A 27,778-nucleotide genomic window follows, 5' to 3' on the forward strand; every position below is an offset into this window, starting at 1 on the left:
AAATAATACAAAGAAGCATAACATCAACCGTGTAAATTGAAAATTTTAAATTTCTTTCATGTCATTTATCAGCACATCAATGAAATGTTTTGTTCTATGCTTTCTGTACCAATTGCTCCTGCCTGTTGGGCATTAACCGCGATTCGTTGTGACTCAACAGACATATTTAGCCCCGGGGACTTACTGCATCCTTTGTATAACATATATTGGATATGAACATGTTTATCACGGGACTGTACCAATGAAAAAAGTTTCGGTTTAATTTTAATATACATAAAAGCTTACAGTAACAGATAATATAAGTGACTATTATCTGTCAATGCCTAACTCATAGTCTTGGTTGCCTAAGCTGTGACTTGATGTAGTTGTCTCGTACTAAATATTCACTAAGAAACTACCTCACCGGCAATTAACAAGTCACAATTTGTACTAGAAACCTGAATACTGGATTAATTACTGTTACCGTAAAATTCCGCCTACTGTGATGATTGTATGTAATCTCGGTTTTTTTTTTTCAAATAAAATAACAAGTTAACAACAAACAAATATAAGTTTATACAAGTGCGTCGTGGACTAATAAATACATCACATAATTTTTGTTATAAATTATATTATTATTTTTATAAATTTTTCGAATACTTTTGTTCTCTATTTCAATATATTTCTATTCATACATCACGAAAGTTGTACAAGCTATATCAGGAATCCAATCCTCTCTCGCTATTTCATCTTTTATTCATTTCAATCTTGCCTTCCAGGTGATGTTATCGGCGCTAAGAAACAATAGTCTTGAATAAACTGTGAAACACCCAGGATTGTATTAAAAGTCTTCGTACTAAGATATGGAGAATTTCATGCCTCTTTTTATAGATTTTTTTTGTAGAATATATATACTACTCACTCTTGATAATAAATAAAGCCAGATTGTTAAACTAACTTTTCCAAAGTAAATGAAAGAATTTTATGTAAAAAGAGTGGGTTAAAAAGGTCTTTAAATGTGGCTATGGTAACTATAACAACGTAGACGTAGATTCAAAGTTACTCTACTATTCGCTGCCTACTTAGGCCTTTTGTACACAAAGCAACGTAAATCGTCGAAATTGATCTGTTTGCCTGTCTGTTTGCACGTCTGCCGCAAGTCCGCGTTTGCTCTTGGTAATAGCCGGAACGGTTGTATATGGATCCAGCCGTTCCACCCAAGTCCCGTCAACAATTTTGATGGGACTTGGATGGAAAGATAGCTGATGCTCGCGGGCATATTATATAGGCTTCTTATAATTCTGCACTAACATAGTCGCTGGCGACCACTAGTCGTATGTACATGTGACTATTTTATAAACATATGCTCAGAAAATGCCACGTCCCCACAAAATGCCAAGTCGAGCAGGCTAAGTTTCAGAAACGTTAAAATAGTTGAGAAATTTACATCAAAGTAGATCGTGACCTAATAAACTGAAGTACCCCTTTCAGAACTATTTGAAATTCCTCATGAGTCCTTGATGCTTAGAACATTTGTGATATCGTAGTGGTGTAGTAGTTATGGGTCTTTTAATTCTATATTATGTAAAATAGTTCTATTTCTCAAGTAACTTCGAGCTAGAAATCCATCTCTATAAGATTTAGTATGAACTATTATTAGTTGGCAGCTCTAGTTACGATTTGTTCGAAACTATAATTTTAAACTACAATAACAAACTGTTGAACTAGTTTGACGTGTACGACAAATTATAGACTTGAAGTTGTCTCTAGAATCACGACAATTCCTAACTTGTCCTTTATGTTCGAACTAAATTAATTTGATACTTTATTATACGCCATACGTTATATTACAGTCTCTTTACCACTTAATCGTTGTTAATTTGGGTTTCTTTTCAAATATTAGCATACCTGATTTCACTTATAAACTCGGATATGTATGTACGAATTACCGACTTCGTCTGCGTGCACATTTAGTTACATTGCAAATTTCACTGCGATATTTTTAATGCGCCTAAAAAAAGGTTACTGCAAAAAGTATTGTCTTAATCTTGACCCTTGTAATAGTAAATTCATGAAATCCGATTCAATTGCCTTTTATTGTTTGAGTAACAAATAAAAGGAATATAACAACGTAATAAAGGTCCATTTACGTACAGTTCAATTCTTAGATTTCAATTAAGATTTTAACAACAATAGTTCGTAAGTTACCAAAGGGTGTTTCAAGAACAAAGGTCGTTCTATACATTGCACGTGCCCTTTCAAAACTATCGCTACTGTTCTTTGAATGTTAGTAAACGTGAAATGTGTATTTTAAACACGTTTTTAGTAATATAACGTTTTTAAAAGTATATACTACAGTACAGTAGTATTGAAACGTCCCTTCCCACTTAGGATCGAATATTGTATAACAAACTGTGATGATAAGAGATATAATTTAGAACATATATTAGATTTGATGAGAAGTTTTCGACTTAATTTCATACAGATTGATGAAGAGAAAAACTGAAAGCTCTAAGTAGGTGGCGCTAGCGCCGAGAGTGGGCTGTCATCTGTCAAAGTTTTATACGTCGCGTCGTTCTAGCAATTTAAAGAAATAAAACTTTGTTCTTTTTTCACTTTTTGTTATAAACAGTTTAAGAACTTAGTAGTAATTTGATGGAAGTCGTTGTTATGACTTCACTCAACAGAGTGCTTTTTACTGTGTATATATTAATGCTACTGTCACTCCTAATCATGCTGACATCTATAATGAGTGAAATGCAGTTTTTTCTCTAATGACATTTTATAAAAAATGGATAGGAAATAAATTTCCTTGACTGTATGCTTGTTAGTATGTTATAAAATTATCGATTTAAATTTATTATCTTATTAAATATGACGAATTAATTTTAAAATTAAATCACTTGTAAAGAAAAACATGCACTTTTTTCTAATTTTATTGTAAATCTGCAAATAATAGAGTTACCGTCACAAACAATATTTTATTCGTCACTTAATACATCCAAAAGTGTAAATTATTAGGTAAAGCCACACTAAGTGACCAAAACCATTACAACTCTGAGTTTTGGCAGTAAGCTTATATGACATAATTAAGAGATTAAATAAAATAAAGCTTACACTCACTCTCTAGTTAAACATCTTGTCTAACTGAAGCAATTTTCTCTAAGATGAGGGTTAAATGAGCAGTGATTACATTTGAAATAAATGACGTCTCTTGAGATTAAACGAATAGCTTCAATTATCTAACTTAAAGAGCTTACAATAATGTTGATTAAGTTAAATTATTAATATGTGTTCAAGCAGAAATCAGCACAGAACACGGTTTAAATTTTTTTACTACTTATTCGGAAGTAAATAAAAGTGCATGCTTTTTAGATACTCGGAAAGTTAGAACCAGCTAAATTTAATTTTATAAAATCATTTCTGACTCCCGATATCGAATTTCCAAGGAATTAATGATTGATTTCGAACCTTAACAAGCATATTTTCAAATCAGTGGTTTTCAATACCATTAATCCCCTTTCTACCCACTGGCGTAGGCGATAATAAAGTCCCATTGTTCCGTACCTCTATAGTTAGGTCAATCAACTTTAAAAAGTGTTTTCAACACCTGTTCTAACCAACCCTCAGCCATTGTAGAAATTCCACCCCCTTTTTAATCTAAGATAAAGGGGTACATTGAGCGCTTAACCATCGTATCAGGAAGTATTTTCTAGTCCTCTGTCTACATCGATATGAAGCCTTATTACCAACGCATTGGAATGTTTTTCTATTATTTCAGTATCCTTGTTATATTGGCATACTCTGTTGATGACTATTTTATTAGCTGCACTTGTAAATTCTCTATGGTGATTAGAATAGAGTTTATATTTGTATAATTTGTGCTGTAATTTAAGATTGTTCCGCCCCTCTCTAGATACAAGAAGCAACAATGGGTGCTCTGTTTTACCAGTCGTTGAATGTTTAGGACCTTGTCACATTAGATAAGCTGAAGCGTTTATTTATTTAATGGTATACAAATAAATAAATAAAAACTTGAGAGGTGTGTTGGGACACCCGGATGGAACGAAGTTCCTTTCAATTAATTAGTGAAGGAACCAATGTTTATTCTATGCATAAAAAACTTAAGTCTTCACAAGAAGTACATTTTATTTCTATTAATTTTCGTTATATATTGTCACGTCGTTTGCCATGGTGAAGTAGCAAAAAGTGTCGTGACAACTTTTCGTAAGAATTTTTTCCGTCTAGCTCCCTTTTACAACGCGCGATAAGGAACTTCGTTCCAATTGCATTTGTCTTGCCAGTTTATAGTGTCACCAGGTACAATTGCTGGCAGCAAATGGTTGACCTTACGAATCATTCATAATTCGTAAACTCTCTAAGATCAAGAAATCACGAGAATGTTTATGTTTACTTTATATCAAATTTAAAGTACTTTAATGATGAATAGGAAATAATATTATAAATTAAAATATTAGATTAAATATAATACATAAAAACTAAAATATATCATTAAAAGGTGTCCCTTTAGGCAAGGTTCCGAAGATACTGGCAGCGTTCCCCCTTCGATGAATTAGAAATTTCGGTCATATTACTACTTTAATCGTGTTATTCAATTTCTATTATTAGCTTGCTCATTGACTATATTTGTAATGTCGTTCGCTATATGTCATCGCCATTTTGTAATGGCAGCCATCTTGGATTTAACATATTATATATTCTATATTCTACTTATCAAGCATTTCCATTTGATATCTATGTTGGAGTGGTTGGACAAGAAACATGTTATACGTAAAAGTACTATACTGAGTAAGTTATTGCCTAAGAAAATAATGCTTTAACGTATAGTATTGGCCATAATGAAGTCCCTATCTTATCACCCGTGTCCCGAACGGGGCGAAATCACCCCCACCTCATTGACAAGAGATTATCTATGCATCGACAACTTTATTATGTTCTCATTTTAGTTTTATCTAACTTATATCAAAATGTCTTAAGTCAATAATAAATTGACTTCCAATAGTGTAGAATAAATTATTTTTGAACCCATAGAAAGGGAAAAACGCACGATGGTTACAAAGATAGATGTAAATCTAACTTATATAGAAACGGCTAAAACACTCACGTATATATATCCGGTGTCGTCACCGACTAGTTTCGAGCCCTACGGGGGCTCTTCATCAGGGTGAGTGGGACTGGTATCACTGTGTAAGCGACGGGCCTCGTCCGCGAAATAATACCAGTCCCACTCACCCTGATGAAGGGCCCCCGAAGGGCTCGAAACTAGTCGGTGACGACACCGGATATATTTACGTGAGTGTTTTAGCCGTTTCTATATAAGTTAATGATAATGTCTCACGAAAGTTTGAATAATTTAATAGATGTAAATCGTCGATAGTATGATGGATTTTGTGAAAGTAGTGGAGTGAACGGAGAAATAACTGCTAATAAATATTTTTTGAAGAACAGTACATACTGTGCCGATCCTCTGTAGGGAAAAGGACAGGATGATAATGCGGAGACAATCATACATTCATTGCTTTTTATTTATGTAGATTTATCCAACGTAATATAAAAACATTTTGTAACGTTAACCTCATTCAAAGCGATGCTGCGATAAAGTGTTTTTTCAATTTTCACAACCTTTAAGTTATTCGCGGAAATAGACGGGGAAATAGCTTTAAAGCGTACGTTTTTTCATACAAAACTCGGATACTCGTAACTGAAATAATTTTTTTTTAAAACTAAACGAGAAGCGATGAGTTTTTAAACTCAAATTGCAGCGCTGCGAGCGCTGTATGAGAGAACAAGTTGTAACAACTCACTCGTTATTTATACTTTCTGCCTCGGATTTATTAATATTATATGTGGTGGATAATACGCTTAATCTGTTATTATATGAAATGCCTAGATTACCACAAATTGAGTAAGTATTAAATGAGAGAATGCTGATAAGGTTCAATCAAAAAATCACTTTTCGATATTAGAACAGAAAATATTTTTTTTATTGGAACATGTACTATTTTTTTTTTTGTGACTGAGTAGTCACTGTTTGCCTTGAAGAGGCATTTACAGTTTCACCGGGCTTGAGGTGGCCGGGATGTACTAAATTGATTTTTAACTTTTTTTATACCAGTAAAAAGGTTTTATATCAACGTGTAAAATTGCAGTAACTGTTCCGTCTATGTTTTTTTTAAATCAACTATGTAGTTATGTACAAAGTTATTAAACAGGTCATTGAACATTATTAAGTTTAGTTTACATGTTTTTATCCCTCTTATTCTCTTTAAAAGAAACAGAGATAGCTACATAGTTTTTTGGCAGTGAACGATTACGTAAGGAAATATAAGTTCATATTGTACGCAGTTTTTTGTTGACTCAATATGTACTAGTAAATTGTAATTTTGAAAAAAGAACGTAAAGCTTTTTTACACGTCTTCAAAAGGTATATTTTTTCTTTCTTTCTTTCAAATTAGGAATTCCATAAAGTTCTTATTACGAATTATTTTTACAAGATGTTAACACTTATAATCCGTTCTATTTTTACTTACTGTTTAAATAATTTTAAGTAACAGCCAACAAAGAATATAAAGAGCACTTAAATATAAAAAGCGAACAAAAGATTTTAAAAGATAATGTTTACTATTTCTTCTTATTTTGCAAGATAAATTCTTAAATGGGCGACAGGAAATTAAATCAACAAAGGCAGACTCTAACAACTTAGAGTACCCAAGGGACAGTACATTTTCACAACGCTTTATTTTTTTGCTAAGTGCTTTATTATTAAACTAGCATTTGTCCGCGGCTTCGTCAGCGCGGAAATAAAAAAAACTTTTGTAACTAGCCTATGCATTCTTGCAGACAGTTGTCTACATTTCTACTTACAAAATTTTGATCCAGATCCATGTAGATGTTCTGGAGATACCTTCGAACAAACAACATCCAAACATCCAAACTTTCGCATTTATAATGTAAAAAATAAAGTAACTTAAACAGTATTAAGATTCATTTACACTAAGTGCAGTGAAAGAAAGAAATATAACTTTTTAGTCGATTTCAAAAAGAAGGAGGTTATCAATTCGACTGTATTTTTTTTGTGTGTATTAACGCGAAGCTCCGTCCCTGGTGCTCCGATTTTGATAAAAAATATTATCTTATTTCAATCGAAAGGTAGTGCTTGCAGATGGGTCCCATTTTTTGTTTTTTTTAAATATCTAGTTTTATTTAATGACAACACATGCAAAGTTCCATGCCAGTACGATTTCTTAATTAGTGGTTCTAAAGATCAATAACTAAAGTAATTTAGACACGTTTACAAATAATTGAAACCCATAAAACAATGTCTAAGATAAGTATTGTTGCAGCAATTGTTACACCTAAAGTTCAACCGAGAAGAATAAAGTGTTATTACACGCATTAACATTTTGTAAAATAATTCAAGTGAATACTAATTTCCTATATAGGTACACTAACTACGTTTCGTCTTCGATATTGCAAAGTCACATGTAAACAAACAATCCGTTTAAAGACAACAAGGAACTGTTAACTGAATTTAGCAAGTTCCTTAAACAACCGCAAGTCAGTTTCAGCGGGGCTTTTGCTTGTACAGTAAATGAGTTTGTTTTAGTTTTCCAGTCTAAGAGGGCTAGGTTTATTACTTACATATAACAATATTTAATAGAATAAATTATAAGTAATAAGATTTAATATCTCAAAGTAATAGTAATAGTATCAAAGGATTGTCTGAAAGAGGATATGCGTAAGAAGAGTGTGAATTCAACTATGACGGATAGAGATGCATGGTCGAACCCCGTAAGAAAAATGTTTGGACGATGAATATGGTATATTTTAGTTTAATTAGTAGTTTGAAATAGTTTGGCCTGGTTATATGTTAAACAAGTCAAACCAAAAAGTCCTCATTTTTAAACAAGTTTGTAAAAACATTCGAGAGACACGAGCGAGTGTGACACATGTCTAATCTAATATTATGTTGTTGTCAGTATGAACGGATATGCCGTCAGTTTTTATGTTCGTACAAGAATAACACTTTCTGCGCTTTAAACGCGAACCATAAAATAAGAATATTTCTCATTTTTATCTCATGCATTGCAAGCATTCTTTATGTTGTTTGTAAATATTTAATTTTCTTTTCATCAATTTATTTATTTATTTTAGCAGTAGAAATTATTTTGATCGTGTTCGAAGCGAATTTTCCTGTTTTCTTTGATGTTTCAAACTGTCTTTCATTGGAGACTGTCGCGATACAAGTACGGAAGTAAGAGTCGGGAAAGTATAATATGGATAAGGCTTAATTGATTATTTATACAATGAACAGGAAATTGAAATTAAACATTATTTATCATTATCATCATCCAGCTTCTGATACATTATGTACAATACCTCTAAATCAGTCAAATCTGAAGTCACTCCCTTTATGCATGCAATATTTCACACATTCTACAAGTATCCCTACTTTCTTCAGTCTCCTTCTACACTAGTAATTGAAATTAAAATCAAATCTTTAAAGTCTGTTTTTTTATCGTTTGTGTACTACTAATATATTAAGAGATCTGTACCAATTGATAAATAAAACAGTGTAATAACATTTTATGATCATTTATCACTAAATTTTACGTCCATATGTTTTTAACGTTTAAGACGTTGTCCGATATAGGAAGAAAACGTACCTGGTAAAAGAAATGGGAAATTTAGTTATTAAATGAAGCGGACTAACTTGAAATTAATAATTTCACATTTTAATATATGGATTCATCTGTACCGTTACAGTTATAAGTGTTTATTTTAAATTATTATTTATTTACAACAACATTGATATTTTGTGAGTCTGAGAAAGAGAAGTTAGCCGATTACCTCAACATTATTTTACTGCCGTTCGCAATTAAATTCACTCAATTATATTGTGAGCTATTTGGGGCATTTCGTTGCATTAGTAACATTAGTGAGGTCTTCATTGTCTAACGCACCTCGTAATAACTTCATAAAATCTTTCGCTGAATAAATCCGTCTATATCAACATAGCTTAGTCTTACGATAAACATCTACGACAGACATTTATTGCAGATCTGCACAAAGCAAAGCGTACTGACTGAAATCGAGCACCATTCTACGCTTATTGAATTCTAACAATGTGATTTGGTATCAATGACGCCTGAGCGTTTTCCCACAGTTCGCTATATTGAAATAAATTACAACAAAACGTACAATGAATGTTATTTTTAAACGGTTTTATTTAACTCTGTTTATTCGGATCAAATTTAATAATTTACACTCACTTCTAGTTAATAGATTCATTTGTTTGGTTCACATTTTTAGTCGAGGTATTTAAAATGTGAGAGAACCTAGTAAAATTGTAACAAGGTGTATTCCTAACAGACAAATAGTATACATAATTTGAACTAATCGATACTTATGTAACGATTGTACGTCGTCTAGGAGTCTAAGGCCCTTCGTACACAACGAATAGTAAATCGTCGAAACTAATATTGTATGGTTGTGGTGCGACAATCGCGTTGCGCGCGCTCTGTACGCACAACGTTGAATCGTCGACGCGAGTAGTCTATTCGGTACAGAAAAGGCATTGCGACTAAATATCAACTATATAGTTTTTGTCCGCCATCTTGAAAATTGCAGCGACTTTGACATATGGAAATGTCGGCGACCTCCGCTCTGTACGAATCTCTATAGCAGTGAATTACGTAATTCGCTTAACGACGAAAATCGTTGGTTTTTAAATATTTATGTTGCTTTGTGTACGAAGGGCCTAAAACTTGCACCAAAATACCGAGTCTCGTCTGTGTAATCCAATCAGGACCTATGCGGACATAGAATCTGATTTGTACGACGCAGAGCTAAACACTAATCGGATGTACTGACTATGAGTTTTCACCGCAGAAACACTTGTGTAAAAACATGTTGTCATCTTTTTTATATAAAGAAAATGGAAGGATCTATAACCATCAGTATTTTGGGCTGGGGCATCATTTTAAGCTAAATAAATTAAATAGGAAAACGGCTTCCGTCATTAATCCGCTGTCGGCACCGACTAATTTCGAGACCATCGAGGTTGAGTGGGGCTGTGAATATTTCGCGATTGTAGTCCATCTCTCACTCACGCGTACAATATTTAAAAATTCACATGTAAAGTAACAGTAACCTCAGTAGTCATAGAAGTTTCCTTATATCTACTAAAAACATTGTTTTCTTTTCTTAATAATAAATATCGTTTATCATATTGTGTGTCGATTTTTATGTATAACAAAAACTTCATTATGAATTAAATGTTAATATTATGTTATATCAAAATATTTTATGTCTTATTGGAAAGACGTAAATATCTAAATATTATTCGACCAAAAAGCGAATAAGCTTTGGCGCAAACGATCAAAGCGCCAGCCAAAGGGCACGGATTCGATGAGCGTGTAATCCGATTGCGACCAACGAAGCGTTTATATAGACTTGCTTTCATGTTACATTCGCACAAAACACATACATACAAATATGAACATCTATTTTACTAATATTATAAATGCGAATGTCTGGATGTATGAATGGGTGTTTGCTAGAATTTATCTCAAGAACGGCTGCATGGATCTTGCTGAAATTAAGCATAGATGTAGAACATAGTCTAGAAGAACATATATATAGGCTACTAATCAAGATTTTTTGACTCCCTTCGCATCTATATAATTTGAAGCTTTAATCTCATGTAAAATCATTTTTAATGTAGAAGTAATTTTCCTAAACCTGTATTGCAACTTTAACATAATAAACTAAAGAAATAAAGACGTTGTTTTTTATACTTTTGATCTAATAGATGATATTTTTCTTGTACATGTGACCATTGTGTCTGTCTAAACCTAAAACTTGATAAGTTTGGTTGAATAGATGACCTATCCCTATTTACCCCGGTGTGTTAAAGGTGAAGAAACATAGTGATCATAGTTACTAAGGAATATTGTTTCCTTTATATTTCTCTAAGCCAGTTAAAATTTGTAAATGTTTCTTGGTAAAGAGGAAATTAGGTCAACGTGGTCCATCAAAACGGAAGCTTTGAGAGTGGTCTAGCAACTCAATTACTTTCAGATCAATCAAGGCTTCCTCGGAACTGGCGTTTGCCGCCCACTGCGATGTCAAACATAACTTTATATAGTTTGCGTTCTTAGTCGACATTGCAAATTCGATTATTAACGCTTGCTATAATGAAAAAAAATAGTAATGGAAAATGAAAATAATTAAATTTGTTGTTGTTACATTGCCTAATGTAAATGAGCCGTTTGTTTTTATTTCTGTGAATCTGGGAAAGAATACGAATTGAATTACAACAAAAATATAGGTATAAGCCTCTTGTTAGGCAATATATGTAATGGAACATTGACAACAGTAAAGTATATGTGGGCCTAGCACGAATATTTGCGACAACCGCCTTAGTATCGTCATCGTCAAATATCGTACTTTAAAAATTTTACAAATTAAAAAAAAAATAACGATACGATGGATATCACAAATATTCGTACTAGTTCCACTGAATGTGTACTACGAGTATTGATTCAATAAATAAGAGTAATTTATTCTTAAAAAATTAAATATCCTGGCCACGTATAACTTTAGCTTATGTTAAATGCAGAGCTTTAGGATCGTGAATTATCGCCAACTTATATGCAAATCCCTTCACTCTCATGCGTTCGTTGGAACACATTGATTATTCATTAATGCGGATACTCCTGAAAAGTCACTCGATCGTTTAAGCTCTCAACGTTCAATATTTAAAACGCTTTTTTTATTACATTTGAAATTCTTTTTCTATTAAAATGTAAATGTGTCATCAAAATTGAAATCAAGATAAACTTGACTGCTAATTACTTAGGGCCTTATCAGAAACTTAGTGTTTCAAATACTTTTTAGCGTAAACATACGTCAACCCTTTTATATATTGACTCTAGCGTTACATCATTATACGTAGGCTTGCGAAATGCGATCATTACCAATAAATAATGAAGTACTTATACCGAAAGCCTTGTAGTGATACATATTTATGGTGAAAAATATCACCACGATGACGTCAATAATATCAATCAGCGTGTTTAACTAACCAGTGTCTAAAAGTATTTTTTGGAGTAATACTGTTACTTTTTAAGAAGATTTTCTATATTAGATCCATTTTAATAGTATCTTGTTTTGGATTCAAACCTTTTTGTCGTGATGCCTTTTTTTCCATGTCATGTCCTTTCGATTAAGTACAATACATTTTTTGACAAACATAAAATTCGATATTAAGAAGGGTACAATATAAATGCAATAACGGTAGAGTTACAAGCATAATTCAATCGTTTGCTTACCTTTGATACGAATAATCTGCTATGCTATGCTTCAAGAGATCGAACTTCGGGACCAATCCAATCAAAACCGTCCAAGCGTATGTTCGTAGATTAATAACAGAAACGCAAGCTAACAGTAACGTAAATTGAAATGTTCTAGATACTATTATCGATTTTAGAATTGGTCATTGTAGCTTTTATAAATATACATATAATCAGAACTCGATTTAAAATGTAAACATAAGCTATTTTTATAATATAAGGGGGCAAACGAGTTAGTTGGACACCTACGAGTAGCAAGTTCTTCACCTAATTATGCCTAAAAAGCGAAGCCATCGCTGCCTATAGACGTCCGCAATTGCAGATTCGTTACCTACATTTGATCGACAGAGAAGGGCTCGCACAGAAAGAGGATACTCGTATATCCTCTTGCAATGCGTCCCCTGCTCCATTAAATCCACTTCCCTTCCCATCCTTTCCTTATAAGAAAAGGGTGGAAGAGTGGACTAAACTTAGGCCTTCGGCAGGCATACTTATCAGATGAAAATCGGAATTGTGTTCACTTAACGCCTGTCTTCTTTGTGGTCGTAGTTATTGCACAAGTCGACCCGGTACAATCGTGCACCCAACTCAGCCAATATTGTTCCGGGATCTACCATTGTTAAATTATTACTTACATTTGAAAGCTATTTACGTCGATGTTTGGACAAGAATAATAAAAAATAATGGCAATGTAAAAACTTATACTGATCAAATTACATTCTTGTCTTGTCTACGGTTCATTCAACATATTAAGAATGGTATCCAGGCCGCAATAAATTGAAAAAATGCGTAGATGAATTGAAGAAATTAGGTGTACCAGGGTTTTCTTTTTATGTTAGTTACTTACCGGTGAACAAAATTCAATTTATAGCGCGAAAGCAATTGTGCCGGCAATCAATGTAGCAGACGCCCATCAAAATATTCATAGACTTTGTTGAAACGTATTTCCTTCAGTTTTCTTTTCAATTTCAAACTGTCTCGCGCTCGAGTCTCCTTCAAAACAACAGCGGAAGTAAGGTATGTTGAGATAACATGGACCTGTCCTTTAAATTTTAATCAAAGTACGAATCTCCACTGTCGCGTGTTTTGCGACAATATTGACATCACATTATCTTTGAATAAAGCAGAAATGGTGTTCGTGTATAAGTGTCAAGTCGTTCATGCGATCGTTTGATTTCCTTAAAACGTTTAGTAAGATAAAAACTAGGAAAATGAATTACGTATAAAATATCCTTTCCTTCTTTGTTTACTTCTTCCACAAACATTTTAAAACATGAAATTGTTAGGTATAGACATAGGATATTATTATACGGTTTGCTTATACTTTAAAAAAAATGGATTATGTTTATTGTAACTGTGAGTTTTCTACTGCAGTATTAACCAGTACAAAACCTACATTAAGATAGAAAAGTCTTATCCACATTATTCCAATGATGATCATAAAATGTGAATCTTAAATTTACTGAAACAAATCAAACAGTCTGCTTTAGAGCAGCGAGCAAAAGTTTTCCTATTAAAAATATATTTAATTGTTGGAGTCTGCAAGGAAATTGCCCGTTAAAGACCCTGACTACACCTTTTGATTAAAGTGTTTTATCAACTTAAGAGTTCATTTATAAATTGAATTCCAAGTTTCTTGTTTATTTATCTTGCGTAATATTTACAAACTTATGGAATAAGGAAGTTTTACGATTTAAATTATTTATGTAGAAGAGGCGAGATGATCCGTAATCTCTGCCACCATATAGGCTTAGCTACAGCCTTAAGTTGATTATTGTTATAATTATTAAGGCAACTTAAATATAATTCATACAATTCACTACATAAAATTATAAATTTTAAACATATTTCTTCATAGATATGAAAATTTGTTGTTTTATAAAATGAATTGCGAAAATGTTTCGAGATATTTACGCTGGAGTTAACGCCTCTTTGTCTTTTCTTGTTTTCAATACAAATGTTTACACAAGCGAGAGGAGATTAAATCAGGAGAGACGTAGACAAACAACTTAGAATACGCTCCGGGGAGACGCTCGTGCCCACTTCTCACTTGAACATTGCCACTGATAAACGTTTGTTTTATTTCTGTATTCTTGCGTGTATTTGTCAACTGACAGAATGTTTAACAGATATGTAGGTTTCTTTATGACCTTCTGTAACATTGACTGAATCGATTTTTAAAGAATTAAAAAATTGTAGTTTTCTACTTCGTTGATGTTTTTTCTCCCCACTGAATTACTCGGAGCCTACCCTAAGTTAGGGGTGACTAGGCCATGGTCAAACATGCTGGCCCAGTACGGGTTGACTTCACACATATCATTTAATTTCTTCGGTGTTTTTTCTACCTATATTTTATCTATAAGAAAACTAATAGCTAAATAATATATTATAGTAGAACTTAGAACTGTCATGGATACAAATAAATATTTCAAATAAAACGTGTTAAAAGATTTTCGCGTCTCAATATCATCCTTAGAGTTTTAAAAGATTTCTTTATTCTAGGTTTCATATCAAAAATCTATATTAAACGAATATTAAAAAAAACTATTAAACAAGTCTGAATTCCTCAAGGAATCGACGATTCATTGTTTCGTGTTACAAAATGATTTAGCGTAAATTCCCGTTTGATATTCGAGCACCCTGTATTCAACGGGGCTTGACTTCAGCACTCTATAGCTGTAACTCTTTCGATGTAAGTAGGACGAGTGTTTAAATGTTACTCGAGCATCTTACAAGTGACGTTTCTTTGATTTCAAACGTACCTCGTACTTGTGTAAGGGTTCTCAAACTAAGCCAATAGATTATTTATGTGTAAAGTGTTTGAAATCTGTCTATTGAAATCATTTTTTTTATAAAATATTTAAAATCGGCTAATACTCGCGTCTAAACTCCAGTGACGGCACCAACTGGTTTCGAATATAAAGTTTTAACTTTATTTTACTTAGGAAAAATAGTGTTAAAAAAGTGGATATTTAAGGAAATATTACTGAATAATTCGAAAGTTTTAATTCAATGAAAAAGTTTTATACAACTCCTTAACAAAAAGTCCCTTCGAGAATATGAGTTAGGTAAATTGTAATCTCTCAGCGAACTCGAGGTGCGTTGTTAGAGTACATAAAATACGTTAACAAAACAACTCCTATAAATGTCTCAAAGAGTTATTGTTATTCACTAACACAATTTGTTGGGTACTCCTCGCTGAGCCCCGGAGAGTCCACGGGGACATTATTTTTGTTTCGGGAATTTATTGTTATTAGAACAGAATGTTTATTGTTTACACATTTCTGTTTAATTACCTGTCTTTATGTCCATTCTATAGTAACGTTTATATGCTTGATCGAGTAACATACATAACTCTCTCCGTCCGAGCAATATTGAAAAAAAAAAACAATTAGTATCCAATGTATTCTTCCAAACCATGTTCTACCAGACCTCTGTGGAAAATTTCATCGAGATTCTGTCAGCTGGTTTGGAGTAACGTAATAACAAACATCCATCTATCCATCTATACTTTCACATTTGTAATTTTAGTAATAGTAAGAATTAAGAAATGATGACATAAGATATTAGATTCTAAGTGGGAAGAGAATTTAATACTTTGAGACTGGCTTTGTTAGCTTTAAATAATTTTACTTGCAAATATTTGTGGGGTATAAATAAACACGTCACTATTATTAACATGACTGTACAAAGTTGTTATTTGTGACGTTATTTTTCATATTTATCGCGCTAAGTTTGCAACCGGCGTAAGTCGGGCTCGAGCTAGCTTTTGCTGTTGTTGCAAAACTTGGAAGTTTAAGCTTGATAAATAACTTTACGCGAATCATAACTCTTTAATAACAACAACTAAATAACTGACTAACAACAATGTTATTACAGCGTCTTGGTAACAAATCTAACAAATTAAATTGGATCCTATTGAACTGAAATATCGCACTTATATAAATCCCGTGACAATCCCATATTATTATGATGTGGTTCTGATGATGGAGCTGGAAGCTGTTTAAAATAACTTCTGAATTAAACGACACAACTACATCTCGTTTGAGTTTATTTGAATTGTTTTAACGAATAGTTTGATTTTTTATTTATTTTAATTAACAAGAACATAATAATAGCTTGTTTTTATAAAGTATGTTTTTTCTTTTATTTACGAGTATTTTACAGTTGAGAAAAGTATGGAAAACAATACATATTTGTGTTTTTCAAACACAATCGTATGGATAATAATGTGTTTTTTTAAATATGTTTATGCAGTGAAAACATAGCAATGTATTTTTGTATATCACTCGATAGCGTGAAATAGATAAATATTTCGGACTATTTATTTTGTGTTGTTTTATGAATAATTGCTTTTTCGAATGTTGTAATCAATTTCGACACTAGAACTCTAATTAGAGAAATAAAAACAAACGTCACTTGTTATAGGAGTTTTTCGCACTTCCATTAACACGTTGGTAGCAATAATTGCAGAGTTGTGACACGTCATTATTTGCTTTGCTTTCAGAAAATTGCGTAGAAGGGGTGGTACTGTTTGCGGATGGGGTGAGTTCTTTTATCAAATCCTTTATTGATATACATACCATTGTTAAGCAGCTTTTTATGTGAAAGAGTGCCATATACATGGTGTTTAAAAAGGGCCTATTTGTTTTTTAAGCTAGTATTGACGTTTCCACTAACGAATCCACTTTCAAAACAAGTTGGTTTCTTTGTTTCTTTTTTTTATTATTAATAGGATGTTAATATTCTAAAATGGAAATTGTAATAATCTTCAAAATAAAATATGAATTAACATTCTCATTTTAACAATATTCAAAAAACTGAAAGTACCTTTATGTAAAAGAAAAATAAAGCGAACACTTAACTTAAATTTATTATCGTTGTAAAAATTGAAAAGATGTTTCACTTTGCCCAGTTCCTTGGTAAAGTCAGAAGCTTAAAAGCATTCCCGTTTAATTGCCACTGCTTTGGCCCATTACTCCCCAGTCGGTTGAAATATACGCGCTTAAGGGAAAGAAAAAAAAATTAAGATGGCTTAAGAAACAGTACTTTCTTAAGACTCAAGTTTATCTTAAATCAACTTAAACAACTTAATTGAGGTTATTTAAAATATTTGCTGTGCACTTATTGTGTGGGATTCATAAAAACGCCACTGTATTTTAATATTAATTTTGTTAAAGTAATAGCTGTCTCCCGCGACTCCGTTCACACTTAATTTAAAAAAAAAACGTGATAAGAAGCCTATGTGTTCTTCCTGACTATGTTCTACATCTGTGCCAAATTTTAGCAAGATCCGTTCCGTTCCGAAGATACTTTCAAACATGCATCCATCCATCCATCCATCTAAACATTCGCATTTATAATATAAAGTAAGAGTAAAATATAAGTTAAAAAACGTTTCTAAATCAAACCATTATATACAACTAGAGATTGTTTTTATAGCAAAAGTGGCAAACGAGCGAACGGCTACTTGAATTCGCCAAAATAGCGAAGTGACAATCGCCACAGAAAAAGAATATTGCGTCCCTCCTATACTAAATCCACTTCCCCTTCCCCTTCCCATCCTTTCCTTACAATAAAAGGATAAGAGGACCAAAATTAGACCCCCGGACCTAACAGAAACATTAGAAATACAAAAATTTGTGTGCTTGCCCCTAGTTATTTACAGGCATTAAACATGAAAAAAAAGCTTTTATTAGTAGACTATGATAGGTTGAAACAAATAATGAAAAAGTGAAATACTACATATTAGAAACTGCCGAACTCAGAGTTGTATCCTTAGAGTATATTAAGATTAAATTAATAAATATATACATAGATGCAGTAAGGGTCGTCTTATTGACCAATTAATGATTCAAGTACGTCAGTTATTAAGTTAGTTAACGTTAAAGGTAACAGTAAAATTAAATAACAACATTGTATACGCTTATCTTTATGTATCTAACAAGTGTTGGAAGTTACTCTGACATAATGAGGCAATATAAGAAGCAATATCATTTTGTTTTACGTCGGACGCGATGAAAATCTGCTTACAGAGCAGTTTTCAGATTAAATTCTTCGGATTGGGGTCACGAGAGTGTAGAGATATGAAAATTGTGCTATCGCAGCATCGAACGACCCCTACCATTGTTTATTAACAAAACTCTATTTTTTTTTTTTATTATTAATAAAATTAAAAAGTAATGAGATTCTTTGGTTCTTGCCTAATTAGTTATTAAAATAGTGAAACCTAGTAAAGGAGCCAAGGTAATAATGAAACAGATGTGTAAAATGTACAATAAACATTTATTATTATTATTATTTCGCAAATAAAAAATGAGAAAAATGACCTGAAAACAGTTTGACCTTTCTCAATAAAATTATTAAAATTAAGCAAAGGACCTCTGTAATATTGTTAATTTATTGATTTTATAAACTAACCAAGCGACCAGTGAGTACGATTAAACACTTTGTACTGGTGAATAATCGAAATTGTATTTGTTTTTCAAAATTGCTTTGAAAAAAAAATTAACCCATATGACACCTAATCGAGATATCGTAGTTGGGCTACAACACTACGTTACAAAGTTTATCGATCACTTACCATAGCCGACATTGTTCGTAGTTGCATTGTGTTGATCATAAATATTCACTTCAATGCTTTTTCTTGTGATTACAACTATGTCGCATACTATAAAATTATTTGACAACAATGTAAAATTTGCCAAGAAAAAATGATCGTATTTTTATAGTGAATAAACCAGCGCTTGACCACAAGATAAATTCTAGTCTTCATTCTGCAATTTTTAAATTAAATAATTCATTCAGAAGTGATCACAAACTTAATCGGTAAATTATAGATTAAACGTATATAAACCTTTTACTGTTACAAATAAATAAAACATTACATATTATGATCTTATACAACTTTGCGGATGGTTTATAAAAATGTGAACACAAAATAGCCGCTATGATGTATGATTGCGACGGAGCAGTTTTAAAAATAAAACAAGATTATGTTTGCATATTAAGAGAATTGCAATACGCTATATAGCGTCATAAAACGGTTACCTTTTTTAAATATAATCATTTTGTATTTAAACTAAACGCTGTTTAAAATTTAATTCCTTTTTTTATATCAAAAGGTGGCAAACGAGCAAACAGCCACCTGAATTCGCCAAAATAGCGAGGCGACCGTTGCCCAGACATCCGCAAATGCAGATGCGTTGCCTACCTTTAATCAACGGAGAAAGGGACGCGCAGTAAGAGAATATTTCCCCTTCCTATGCATCCAATCTTCCGCCAAATCCACTTCCCCTTTCCATCCTATCCTAATAGGAGAAAGGTGGGAAGGGAAAGAGGACTAAAATTAGGCCTCCTGGACCACACTCATTAGACGAAACGCGTAAATAATTCCACTTCACGCCTGTCTTCTGTGTGGTCGTGGTATTGCACATGTCAAGGCTCATTCGTGCACCCAATAAATATTGTGTTGCGGGATCTACCTTTAGTAGTACTCCTACTTTAAATATCTCTTTTGCTAGGACTTTCCAAGTATTTTCCAATATCATAATTATAGTACCAACAAAATTATACCTCATAACATTAAAGATCAATATGCCAAGGAATTTTTGTATAATACTCTGTTTAATATATTTAAATAAATAAAAAATATGTTAAAGAAAAGGTTATTTAAAACACTCTAGCAACGTTAATAAACACAACAAAATGAAGCTTAAAAAAGGTTAAAAATAAAACGAGCAATATCGCTTTGAAGAACACTCATAAAATCCATTTCACGAATCCCTTGAAATTATTTCGGTTCATTGCATACGTTTAAAATGTTTCATAATTTTTCACTCAGTTTTTAATTTTAAATAATATCCGCTGTTATAAATATCTGAAACTAGCTGTCGCCCGCAACTCCATTCGCGCGGCATTAAAAACATAATAAGTAGCCTATATGTTCTTCCAGACTATGTTCTACATCTATGCCAAATTTCATCAAGATCCGTTCATTTGTTATTACTATATTTTTAACAATAAAAAATAAAAAATAGTACGTCTAACTGCGTTTTGGCGTCGGTTCCCTAATTTCAATCAGAAGCACTTATTGGCCACAATGGAATTGACAGACATACAAAATTGTATACAAACATACATACAATCCTTAGACATAAAAAAACTTTCAAGTCAGTCGGGTTCTGTAGATAATAGAAATATAAGTAGTTACAATACAATACTTCAGTTATAATTACGGTAATAATAAAAATTGAGATAATTTATTATAATTTATGCACAACAAATCCTTTTTGAAGCATACCCCTTGTTCATTTTATACTCATTACATGTCTCGATTGTATTTAATTTATAGATACTTTTTTTTTCATATAATTAAAATTTTTCACCTCTTTGAATTGTATGGTTGAATCGCATTCAAAAGCCAGTGCAGTAGCGGCTGTAATGACAAGAGCACTTGGAAATTTCCGCATATTTAAATCATTAACATGTTACTCTTCCAAACTAATTTAAATTTCGCATCGTATAAAGGACCCTCAAAATGTTGAAGATAGTCGTTTTATATAGATTTTATATGAGTCTATAGCTTTATGTAAAACATGATGGAACGAAAGTTTTTCAAAACGCTTAATACGCTTTAAAAACTGTACAATTTTTAGTTTACCTACTCCAGTTTATTTCATTCATTAGAGAACTCTGGAATGTATAAAAGCTTTCTAATATTATAAATGCGAATTTTTAGATGGATAGATCGATGTTTGTTTGAAGGTATCTTCGGAACGGCTCAATAGATCTTGATGATATTTGGCACAGATGCAGAACATAGTCTGAAAGAAGTCTAGTTATTAAGTTTTAGATAGCTATTTAACTAGATATACGACACGCCGCTTTATACAGAATAAAAAGATCGGAAAGAAAACAATATTTGCTGTTATTGTAAGTGTATAAAAAACCTTGCTCGAAGTGCCTTAGTAACGTTTTAAATCAAAAACTGTATCGTTTAACCTTGAGTTTATTTATGGTTTTCGTTAACCGCCTTATAATTTACAACATCCTTAATTACAATGTCCTTTTAGAGTTTGCTGATCAATAAGAAAATTGTGCAAAGTTCAAAGTACATTTAAAGTAGCATTTCAGTACAACTAGGTCAACACACTTAAAGCTATAAGTAGAAAAGAAAATACAAAGCAAATCCTTTTTTAAATCTCCGCCAAGCTGCTTTTAATTGAATCTATTCCGTATACTCATAAAACTTTGGATGAGTTTTAAACTTTTCTAAAGTATATACGAGTAGGTCTGAAATTTTAATTCAAAGTTTGCATGTGAAATTGAACTTCATGTAGGGTAGTTACAAACCTAAATACCCTACAGTAGTAGACATAAAGTTGGGTACACAGTATACCAGAAATATAAAAATGGATTTAAAATAGTCTTAAATTAATCCGAATAAAATTGTTAAAAATTTATTTAACTTTAACATATAATTTTGAAGAGAAAAATCTTCTAAAAATAGTAACAATCGATGATTTTTAGGGTTATTGCACCAATTATTCTCCAACTTCAGTATATTACTTTGTCACTTGCGTGAAGCCGGGGCTGGTAGCTAGTGAAAATATACAATATCGTTGTACTAACGCACGAACTGCATGTTAATTAGCAAGTAACTTCCGTATAGAAAAACTAGGACAGCGCTAGTAAAAGAATTTCCGTTTAGACGACAAGTCAAAGTTGGCTAATAATTTTTTAATCAAGTTAACTATCTACATACGTGAAGTAAGTATATTTTATTAGTGGTTAATTTGTTGTGGTTTTCGTGTTACGTGGGACATTTCAAATTTACGTTGTTTCATTAACTTTTTAATTTAAGTTAAAATTAATTTACACGACTAGTTAGATGACAGATCCATTAATTGACAACAAAGTCTTAATTTAAATTGAAAATTTTGAAATAATTCCTTAAAAAATAACTTTAAACAATGACAATGATGACGTCATACAATTTCTAACTCTTTTTATGTAAAACACAAAATAGCGATAGCTTATAGTGATAAAATATATTTTTATAAACAACGTACATATTTGATTAACTTCGCTTTAAAACAAAGTAGACAGGAAGAGTTATTTGTTTGTAAATTTGGAGGTTAGCCAATACAATTTTATCTCCTTTCTTCATACAGTTACAGACACGCACACATTTGCAATTTAGTATACAGTTTGTTTGCAACTGTTGCAATTTTTCACGAAACTGTTCCGTGAAACGAGAATAATTAATTATCTTGAAGCGAACATTTTGCATATTCATTGGAAAGCTACGGAAAATATTTAATTATAAACAAATTTCAATATGGAGAGTTACTTGAATTATTTGTAACTAAATTTAATATAACTAGAAATATAACAGAGTTACGCTGCCATTTAACATGCTTAATGTGTGACCAATAAATTTGCTAAATCATCTGTTAAACTCTCTTTTAAACAATACAAAAAAACGACACATGTAATACAAATCTCACTGCAGTTGAAACACACAGTAGTACTTTGCATTATTCATTATCTTCTTTAATAAGATTGGAACCAGAGCTATCTAGTTACATTTATAAATGTCGACCAACGCAGGTCACGAATTCAAACAATGCAAAAAGACATTCCCATACTAACGAACTGTGAACGCTTGCAATCAACGCTAGAAATTATACAAAGTTGAATACTCTGTATTCGGTCTTGAAGCAAGCGTATTCGTGTTCAATATGTACATATTTTATTGGTAGTTAAATTGTTTAAACTTTCGTGAGACATAATAATTAATTAATTAAGAACGGTTTACCTCACGTGTGATCGTCCGGTGACGGCACCGACTAGTTCCGGACCCGTCGGGGGTTCATCTTCAGTGCGAGACGCGACGCGACCGCGAAGTTCTCAAAATAAATACTCGCCCTGAAGATGGACAGGTCTGAAACTAGTCGGTGCCGTCCCCGAACGATCACACGTGAGTTAAGCCGTTCTTAATTAGTTAATTATTTGTCGTGTTTGTTACCGATCGATTGTAAATTTCGGTAATTAATAAAATTGATCTAAATAAAACTTAATTTGTATGAAATTAGGTACTGAACGAGTTTAATTAACTAAAGTTAATAACTTGTAAATGTAATGTAAAGTTTATAATGAAATATTGTTATTTTTATTTTGTTCCAGATTTTCTACGGAGGCGATACTGGTAAGTGATCTTTTTAAGGTCTATGACGAAAATCAAAAACATATAATCCGTTTGAAAGTATACTGTATAATAATTAATATTAATATATACTTATGTAATTAAGTTTCGGAAAAAAGAACAAAGAAGTTTCTTTGTTTTTTGTTTGAGCCATTTTTCTTTTGTCTTAACAAGCGTTGGCATGATCTGTGAATAATTAATGGCTTCGACCGGACGGGGCAATGCATATTCATACAATGCCAGCGGAAATACAGATGATTTTAGATATTCTGTGTTATTGCTGGAAATACACGGTCGAAACCATATTCATCATAGCTTAATTCATTTTTATACTTTATGTGTCAAACATTCCTATGATATTTACTATTATTAGGTATAATAATAACGTATTGAAATTAAAATAAACTTGTAATTAATACATTTGAAGTTAAGTTGTAGACTATTTCTATAAAATAATTTAAAATGTATAAAAACGCCTGTAAGACACAAATAGCAAATATGTATATTTAAAAATTAGTGGATATATTTTATAATAGTCTTAATTTTTCATTATTGAAATTAAATACATAAATAAAAATTTTATTCAAACAACTTTACAAAATAGAAACCTATCGAAACAGCAGCAATATTCGATTTTTATTTTTATTTTCTAAACACTTTACTAAAAGAAACACTTCTTGCTTTTGATGTTATCGAGTCCAATAGTGTCGGATTCAAAGCTAACTTTTTGAATAACAATTATAACTTCCCTCATTACTTGTTTCGCGTTGTTAAAAACGAGACATGATCCGTGAATAACAAATATAGCTGAATTGCTATTAAAATTCATGAGGAAACTCAAGGAAAATAGCTTTGAAAAATGTTTCCTTAAAATATTGTGGAATCGATTACAGTTCGTTTTATTATATTTTTACGCCTACGCAAAAAATAAAGTAGGTAATCGTAAATAAGTTTTTTGACTAGAAATCATATGCCAGTGATGGGCACAAAGTAAAGTTAGGTTAAGTCAAGTTGAACAGTAGTTTTATTTCCAATTTCGAGAATAACAAAGACTTGTAAGAAACATAAAAGGAATATACTAGGAAATAAGAAATCTACTCTTTAAATGTCAAAGAAACGTATTCATGAAGTAATTATTGTTAAACGAAATTTATAAGGAATCTTTTTAAATTCCTCATCAGACTTATTCGGGCACGAAAAACTTTTTTTTTGAGATTTAATTTTTGAATTATAATACATTTCTATTTTCATTTTAATTCATTAGTTACTTTATGGTCATAATCGTATTGCTTATATTATAGTAATAAGGCAATATTGACTAGTCTAAATTATGCAATATACCTACTTTATTTTAGACATCTGAAAAGTTTAACTAAAGTATTTAAATTGATTATTTGAAGGTAAACAGAAACGTAACTAGTTTATTCATTTTGCTTTGAGATAGACGTTGCGAAGTGGGCCGAGCCTCCGGTGGGGATTCAGAAAAGAAAATTCTATTTCAGAGCGAGATAAAACGTTTTCACTATTTTAGAACGGATTTTCATGGACTTTGATTATTTTTTTATAGTTTTACTATACTCATTTAAGTGCTTTCGCTTAGGACGAAATGTTAAATCTAGTATTTGTTTTTTTTTTATCAATTATTATTATTATTAAAATATAATAATATTTATTATATTAGAGGATATTTATATTCTAACCATTTCGGTTTAATGTCCCAACATAGACATAATGCAGGCCAAAAGTCTACCTCTTCTCTATAATTCCCTGTCAAGGGATTTTGGTATAGACTACTCTTCTTCTTCTCAGCCACGTAACGCCCGCAACTCTTCTTTCGGGAGGCCTGCCCACGCTACGTCGACCTATCCGTGGACGCCATTCCAGTACTTTGCGGCCCCATTGGCCGTCCGTTCTGCGGGCTATAGAAGTAGAAGCAATGGAGTAGTTTACAAAAGACTATTTGAGACTATTCCAAAAGGAGTCAAAGTTTAGTGTTATTTAGTTCATTTAAAACCATGTATCTGCATCATATAAATCAATACTAATAATATTGCTACGTAATCTGAAACGTTCTCCAATTACTCGAATCCGCCGCTGCAGTATAATCCAATCAATGCCTGCGATGCAAACCTATATACAGCCTAGCTAGTTACGTAAGTCGAAGTTGCGCGTATCGACTAATGGATGCACGAATCTAATGATCTATTTGTAGACTGTTGTATTGAGATATATTTTGATTAAATACAACATAAACCGTGGGTTTCTGAGACCAACATCTCGGTATAAAACACATCGTCATTATCTTTGACAAATCAGAGATAACAATATTTTTGAAACGGAGTTTTTAATCTCAGAAATCCGCGGTAAGCTAGTTTAAGTAATAAACGAGCCGGAAAGTAAAAGTAATAGTGTAGATTGAAGAATCTAAAGGATTTCTTAAAAACATTTTGTACTTAAACTTTTTTGAAGCTCCATTCAAATATTTGATGACGCCTGCTTGTAACGGAGATTTCAAAAGGCGAATGGAAGAAAAATATTTCAATTGTAATTTTAAGGTAAACCTTACGATATTAGTTTCCCCTGTCGAACATATGTATAGCATATTATCGTCCCTCTCACTTATATTAAAAAAAGAGAAATAGACCCACTGAACAACATTTTAAAGTCTTGGACAATTTGTAGCCGACTTCAAAAAGAAGGAAGTTATCAATTCGACTTTATTTTTTATGTTTGTTACCGCGAAGCTTCGCCCCTGGTGCTCCGATTGTGATAAAAAATATTATAATCGAATGGTAGTGCTTGCAGATGGGATTTTTTTAAATAACTAGAAGACTAGTAGATTTTGAGCTTAGCTTCAAAATGCGTTGGGAAAATTATTTTTTATCAACAATCTTAAATTAAGATTTATCGAGTTTTTAATTCTTTGTTAACATCTGAATATCAATTGCAACGAAAGCTCATCTCGATTTTTTGTAAAAAGAACAATTTTTAACAGCAGTTTACTCAAACAAAGGGTTATTTTGTCTGTTAAAAGTACAAAGCGTTACCACCAATCAGTTCGGAGGATTATCAAAATGTTCATAGCATTCACGAGCGTTTTAAAAGCTCTGCAATAATCCCACGGGATGCGAAATTTGCCTCTTCAATTTTAAAACTTTCTCATCCGCGAATTTTAAAATATAGTAGATTGAAAGATTGTACTAACTTTGTTTGTGACTTCTTCTATTTATTTATATAGCTATCAGAGTTTGTTCATACTAATTGTAAATTAAATAAGAGTAAAAGAAAAAACTATTTAAAAACAAACTTTTAATATATTCTTGTTAATAAAAAGAACTGAAAATTGAAAACCAAAAATACAACTACTCGTCAATAATATTTTAACGAGCCCAAAGTCGATGAGCTTGTTTTCATCTCCAGCATCACATTAGCACCATATATTGCATTGTTACGCGTTTCACACATGTAAGCAAAATTTCAGCTCATTCAGTAGCCGGGAAGTGGATCAAATTTAATTTGCAAAATTTGATGACAAACATCAGAACAAGTAAAACTAAATAAAAGCTTGAAAAAAACTCAATAAACTCGACTGACTGTATCCCTATGACTTCTGAAAAAAAAAACAATCGCATGACATCTCGTATATTAAAATTAGTTCAATTATTTAGCCTACAGGATGTCACAATATAATTGACATACATGTACATACAAACTCATACATACAAACTACATATGTATATAGCAGCAAACAACTTTACTCTCTTGGATAAAAAATAGTAGTATGGAAAAAAGTGGTTAGAACATTTTAAAAAGGCATGTGTACATTTATAGCGCACCCCTATCAATGGGGTGTGAAACATACTGCTTTGGGGCGGCTGTTATCGGGAGTTTACGCCTTGTAAACTTCGCATCATACGCTCAGATAGACCGTGTGTACTCGCTTGTGACAGCAAGTTATCTCAATTCAAACATTATTCTGATAATAAAATTTTGCATAATAATTGCTTGACTATATTATGTGTATATGTGTATAATCTAATATATAAAATTTTCGTGTCACAGTTTTAGTTCCCGTACTCCTCCGAAACGGCTTGACCGATTCTCATGAAATTTTGTGAGCATATTCAGTAGGTCTGAGAATCGGCCAACATATATTTTTCATAACCCCCCCCATTTTTTAACTGCGCGCGGACGGAGTCGCGGGCGACAGCTA

Source organism: Papilio machaon, chromosome 25 (assembly GCF_912999745.1).
Source record: "Papilio machaon chromosome 25, ilPapMach1.1, whole genome shotgun sequence".
Taxonomy (NCBI): Eukaryota; Metazoa; Arthropoda; class Insecta; order Lepidoptera; family Papilionidae; genus Papilio; species Papilio machaon.